The sequence below is a fragment of the Myxocyprinus asiaticus genome, chromosome 41, assembly GCF_019703515.2.
Source record: "Myxocyprinus asiaticus isolate MX2 ecotype Aquarium Trade chromosome 41, UBuf_Myxa_2, whole genome shotgun sequence".
Classification (NCBI taxonomy): domain Eukaryota; kingdom Metazoa; phylum Chordata; class Actinopteri; order Cypriniformes; family Catostomidae; genus Myxocyprinus; species Myxocyprinus asiaticus.
This window is the reverse complement of record NC_059384.1, coordinates 1,732,556-1,739,462: the sequence shown is the minus strand read 5'-3', so window position 1 is coordinate 1,739,462 and position 6,907 is coordinate 1,732,556. Positions and strand designations below refer to the sequence as shown.

The 6,907-nt window shown below is 32.7% G+C and overlaps 1 protein-coding gene across 1 annotated transcript in view; it reads left to right on the top strand.

Annotated features, from left to right (window-relative positions):
- Positions 1-1,949: 1,949 nt before the first annotated feature.
- Positions 1,950-6,907, top strand: part of LOC127431936 (sodium channel protein type 4 subunit alpha-like) — a 218,370-nt gene continuing 213,412 nt past the window's right edge. The window contains exon 1 of the mRNA XM_051682599.1: positions 1,950-2,271. The gene's annotated coding sequence lies outside the window, so the exon portion shown is untranslated. The remainder of the gene's footprint in view (positions 2,272-6,907) is intronic.

Sequence of the window (6,907 nt, the reverse complement as noted above, 5' to 3'; positions counted from 1 at the left end):
TTTTAAAAGCGCCTTCAGAGCAGAGCATTTAAAAAATGTTTTCATGACCGTAATCAACAAACTGCAAGTTTGTTTTGAAATTTGTTGAAACGTTGATTTTTCACGCTACAGAAGTGAAAGATGCAGCTGAAAATCATAAAAACTTTTCCTTACAAAAAAATGTATTTTTTCCCCCCCATTAAAATACCACATTTACTACAGTTAGGGGCCGTTCACACCGAACATGTTCTTGCGCCCGCTGTTTTTCAACTGATTTTTTAAATTTTTTTATTTTTATTTTTATTTTTTTTATATAAAAACATGCCCCAAATGTCCGTCTTCGACCGTTCCGCCGCGTCTGGCAGCAAAGTTAAAAATAGCTTCAACTTTTAAAACGCGTCATCAAGACTCCTGCGTTCTGCTCTATTCGTTGCGCTGCGTCTTGTTTGTCACGCCCAAGAACACATCGATGTGAACGGCCCCTAAGGCTACTACTGCTAAATGTTTTCATAAGCAAAAATATAATTTTATAATATAAATATAATAATTTTTCATTTAATTAAATGTTAAATCGCACCGAAAGTGTAAGAAGCTTTTTAATATTTTTTTTTATTTATTTATCGCACATTTCCATATTGAAAGACTAGACTAATTCTCTCTAAACGGCAGATGGAGCTACAAGGTCATTTTCCTTGTATTTTATAAAATACCAAACAATTGAGTGAATTATATATTAAGATAAAACTATATAGATATTACGTTTAGTATATTAATTTACTTATATTAAGTAATTATAAAATAAACAAATATATATAATAATAAATAATAACATTTTTATATATATAATTCAGTCTACGTATTTTGTTAAGAACACAATATACATTCTAAAAGCGATGAAAAAAAGCATCTGTCTTTCCATTCAGCCCACATTAAAATAAATAATAGAGAATTCTCTCTAAACGGCAGATGGAGCCACCTGATCATTTTCCTTGTATTTAATAAAATACCCAAAAATTGAATGAATTATATATTAAGTTGAGTATATTAAATTACTTATATTAAGTAATTATAAAATAAATAAATATATATAATACATAATAATATATATATATATATATATATATATATATATATATATATATATATATATATATATATATATATATAAGTGATATATTGGGCAGGTTATAATTCAGTCTATGTATTTATAACATCAAAAAGAGCCATGGACACATAAAATGCCATATTTACACCGAAATTCTACCTATTAAGAACACAATATACATTCTAAAAGCGATAAAAAAAAATAAAAAAAAACATCTGTCCTTCCATTCAGCCCACATTAAAATAAATTTATAAAATACCCCAAAAATTTAGTGAATTATATATTAAGTTAAAACTATATAGATATTAAGTTTAGTATATTAAATTACTTATATTAAGTAATTATAAAATAAATAAATAAATACATATATAATATATAATAACTATATATATATATATATATATATATATATATATATATATATATATATATATAATATATAACAACATAACACACACACACACACACACACACACATGCTGTATATATGATATATAAGTGATATATTTGGCAGGCTATAATTCAGTCTATGTATTTTTAACATCAAAAAGAGCCATGGACACATAAAATGCCATATTTCCACCGAAATTCTGCCTATTAAGAACACAATATACATTCTAAAAGCGATGAAAAAAACCCAAAAACATTTGTCCTTCCATTCAGCCCACATTAAAATAAATAAATAAATAAATAAACTAAAACACAGTTCATATATGACAAAACATGTAGTTCACTTTTTGTCCAAAACAAAGTGTGTTTTAAAGCGGCTGGAGCAGATGGTGTTCGTGGAGGAGGAGGAACATGTGAGTGTCTCACAGCTGCACTCAGATCAGTTCAGACTGATTTACACACGAACAGCATAAGAGAACGAGCTCTGCTTTACATGACAGACACAACTTATGTGCTGCTGGAGTCTCTAGAATGTCTGTCAGTGGGAATCTAGGATAAATGGCACACCGACAGCACAGACATTCAGCGTGATGCGAAGAGGGAATTTAATTCTGTTTAATGTCTAATGCGTCTAATGTGGATTCACTTCAATCTGAACTTGGAACAGTAAATGCGCAACTTGTTTTCCAGTTTATCTGGACTGCTGGGGATTTTCATCATGGCTTTACTGTGGCTCTTTCTGCTGATCAGAGGAAATGTGTGAACACCTTGAAATATACATAAGTGAAGTTTCACATGTGAGTAACCCAATTAGTTTCATCTTTAACCTTGCGAATAATTATGCATATGTCTGAACATTCTGCATCTATTACACAAAATGTAAATAAGCAAAGTATTAATTAATGCGAATTATAGTTTGGCAATTTGTTCATTAAAGTGATTTTTCCTATGAAATGTACAGAGGAAACGTGCAATAGCTTTGATTTAAAGGGGATAATTAATAATTAGTTCAAGTTAATTTAGCCTCACTTAAAATAGTAGAGTTGAACGGACATGCTTCTTGTATTTGTATAAAAATAATTCGCTTTAATTCTCTATTTTTATGAGTTCTGTGTTTGCAAAAGTATCCAGGGGAGAGATGAATGTGCTAATGGGCGTTTTATGACGCTGTTGATCAAAATGACGTCATAAAGAGCGAAACCACTTTCGCGTTCTCTAGTTTAAAGAACGCCAAACTTGGCAACATAGGCTAGGCCTACATTTCAATTAAACACAGGTGTGATTTATCAGATCGGATTTATGTTATTCTGAACGCTTTCAAAATGCTGTAAGTGTGTTTGTGCGTTCGTTGCGCGCTGTGCTTTTGGGTTCCGTTCACACTGGATGCGTTCTTGTTTCAGAGTAAAGTAAAAATAAGTTCTCTTTAGAGCATGGGCACAGCCTGGAAATTACTTTTAGGTGGACCTCAATAAAAACGGATGGGCCAAATTTTCGCCCCATATTTTTTTTTAACCAAATTTTACTTAAAAACAGAAAAGCGGCGCATTCAAATGGTCATTTCACACTTTCAATTTTTTTTTTATTTATTTTTTTACATTATTTTATACATATATATATATATATTTGAAGTCAAAGAAAATCCTCTAATATTCTGGGTGGCCTGGGCCACCCTTGGCTACGCCACTGCTTTAGACCATCCCGACGATCGTCAAGTTGTTTTTGAACACATGTTCGCGTCCTGTGGGAACGGATCCACCGTGTCACGCGAATCTTCGACTCTTTAGTCGAGTTTTTGGCGGGTGTTTTTCCGTTTGTTTGTTTTAGTTGAGGTTACAAACGAATCAGAGTTTTGAATCGATTCATTGAACGCCGGAGAGTTTGATCTCGTTCACGGAACTGAATTGACCTTACCAACACTAATGTCGTTTTTGCTACTTAAGTTTAAAAAACAAGCAGTTTCCGTCTTAACGCTCTCACGACACGAGGGTGGATCTCGAATCGGATCTAGTTGGAAACTTAATGGTCAAACAAATAGCGCGTTAACATTATCGCGATAGTTTTCGCGTATATCGTCATTTTCGCTCTCTTCAAAGGTCAGCAGCCCGCGCAAAAGCGCGCGTTATCTCAGCAGCGCGGGAAATTTTCGCGCTCTTGTCCAAGGTGCTGAAAACACATGCAGATCAGAAAGAAACAGAACACGAGGTGAAATATCGCACATAACACTTATTTACAAGTTTAACATGTTTACATGTAGACTACATAATTATTTAAAGCTACAGCAAGAGTCGACAAGGAAAGATATACATATATGATTATTAAAAGAGAAAATATAGCAGTTTAAACCGAAATGCTCAATGTGAACAGTCAACAACTAGAGGAGACTGGGGCTAGTTGTCACACGTTTTACTTACACTAGTGAATATTTCTCAGGGTTGGCCACAAACCTTAAAGTCAATGAATATTTGAATATTTCCACCATTATTGCCCACTAACAACAGCCTAAACGTTGACCTTTTGTGACAAAATGCCCCAGTCAAGGCATTTGATCTGGCAATAAATATCCTATTAAAGTCTATTTAATGACTTTTCGGCAAAATATAACATTAAAACAATTATGAAGCAACAAACAGCAAAAATGTAATGGGAAACATATAGTATATTGAAATACCAAACCCTTGTTTTCCACAGAAATTGAATACATAGGAAACACATGTGACAACTTGCCTCGATCTGACGTTTACAATGTTATGAACTGATAAGGTTTGTGCAAGTTGTTTGAAAACAAACATTTATGCAATTGGACTTTTGACTTAAAACATTATAGAGATATGCAATATCGCCCCTGTGACAACTTCCCCCGTTTTCCACTGTCAGTTTTGACAGACATATAGCTAAGTCGTGCTGATCTACAGAGCACAGGTGTGTGCATGTGTGTGTGAGGCTTGGGGTAAATAAACAGATGACGTGATCATAACAATAAGAGCAATGTATGATGAGGTCATTCTTATAGTTATTTGCATTTATTCAAAAGGCTTGTGTTAAAAGTCATCGCTCATGCTCTGTAATTATGATGAAAAGCATCAGTCATATTTGTCGATTGGTGATGATCTCTGGAGACTGCTTCAGTATATCCTGATTGGCTATGGGTGACAGGGTGGCACTTTGATCAAAAAGACTTTTGCTGTTTGAATTGATCCAGTTTTTTACATCTATCAAGCAAGAATTCTCTACAATAATGAAAAATGTTGTTTTTATTATTTTTGATCTTTTCATTTTAACATGCACAGATAGTAATGATGGAAGTGACTGCAGTAGATGTGTGGTCTCCTGGAATCATTATTTGTTTTGGCTCTCATCATTTATTTGTGACAAGTGGCGTCTGGCCTCATCTATTCTCATCTAAGCAATCAGAGACCTCGCTTCTGTTGTGTTTTTCATTTTTTTAACCTATAGCTTGAGCTTGACATCAAATTGTCCACTTTATTATATCATTAGGAAAATAATTACATGTTTAAATGTGCGTTTAGTCATTTAAGTTCTACAAAGCCTGGATCTTCTTCGTGATCTTTTCATTTCTCACTGTGCCAAATGTAACGCAACTCTCATTATATCACCACAGAGTGAAATCATAACACGGACACATGTTTGAAACTATACATTAGCACGTCTATTGGTCTACGGTGTGCCCACTGCAGGGTTGACCTAATGATAAACAGTTATCAGCTGTTAGGGGTCAGGAGGTTATACAAGCTGTCAGCAGATCTGTCCTCATCCCCCCTGGAGCTGAAAATGCATTAGTGACAGAAGCTCGAATACACCGAAAAATATAGAATTGAAGTCATAATTAAATAACTGACAAGCTGAGGTAATTTTACTTTAAGTTAGGACTATAACTCATGCAAAAGAATAATCATAATATTTTGATATTTTTTTTCATCCTTTTGATGATTATAAAAACATTATATTCAGTATATATTAATATTTTAAATATATTATATATATATATATATATATATATATATATATATATATATATATAATGAAATGAGAGGAATAATGAAATAAATAAAATACAGTAAAAATCTACTTTAAGATAATCAAAGCATGTTTTCCACGTTTTTTTTCTTCTACCAAATGAACACAAGGAACAATAATTTGTAATTATTTTATTATTTTATTTGCACCAACTATACACAATGATAAACAGCAATATTTACCTACATGCATTTTAACTAAAACATTTGAATATATAAAACACAGAGACTTCCATTAACATTATTTTTGAGTAATGACGTAAATGAATAATTGATTCAGTTTGAAATCCTTTCATTGAAATGAATCAAACTTACCAACAACCAACCAGAAATATCCAGATAATATATCACTCCAAAATATAAATACAAAATACAGATGATTTTGCATAAAGAAAATCAAGCATATTTTGGGGCCATTAAGATTTGTTGTTTTATGTTTCTTGTTATTACAATTAAAGGGACAGTTCACCCAAAAATGAAAATTTTCTCATCATTAACTCACCCTCATGCCATCCCAGATGTGTTTTACTTTCTTTCTTCTGCAGAACACAAATTAAGATTTTTAGAAGAATATTTCAACTCTGTAGGTCCATACAATGCAAGTGAACGGAAGCCAAAATGTTGACGCTCTAAAAAGGACCTAAAGACATCATAAAAGTAATCCATAAAACTCCAGTGGTTTAATCCATGTCTTCAGAAGTGATATGATAGGTGTGGGTGAGAAACAGATCAATTTTTAAGTATGTTTTTACCCTAAATTCTTCTCCCTGCCCAGCAGGTGGTGATATGCATGAAGAAAGCAAATCACCAAAAACAAAAGAAGAAGAATCTGAAAGTGAAAGTGGAGATTTATAGTAAAACAGGACTTAAATATTGATCTGTTTCTCGCACAAACTTATCATATCACTTCTGAAGACATGGATTAAACCACTGGAGTCGTATGGATTACTTTTGTGCTTTTTGGAGCTTCAAAGTTCTGGTCACCATTCACTCGCATTGTATGGACCTACAAAGCTGAAATATTCTTCTAAAAATCTTCATTTGTGTTCTGAAGAAGAAAGAAAGTCATACACATCTGAGATGTATGAGGGTGAGTTAATGATGAGAGAATTTTCATTTTTGGGTCAACGATCCCTTTAAGCCTTGTTGGAAATACAAGTGGTAAAGTACAATTGTTAGTTAAGCAACAGCGTTGCTTAATTTTTAATAGCCAGCAAAGTCATTGTGAATATTCAATTTATATTGCCATTATATAAAAACTGAGAAGGTAAAGTTATTTTGTGAATTTCGTCACAAATGTTTTCTTTTATTGAGGTCTCCAGGCCTTTACATTGTCACTTGACCCTTGTAGTCTGTTTATTGTAAACAAAGGAATTGTAAACAAAGGCTTTTCCCTGCG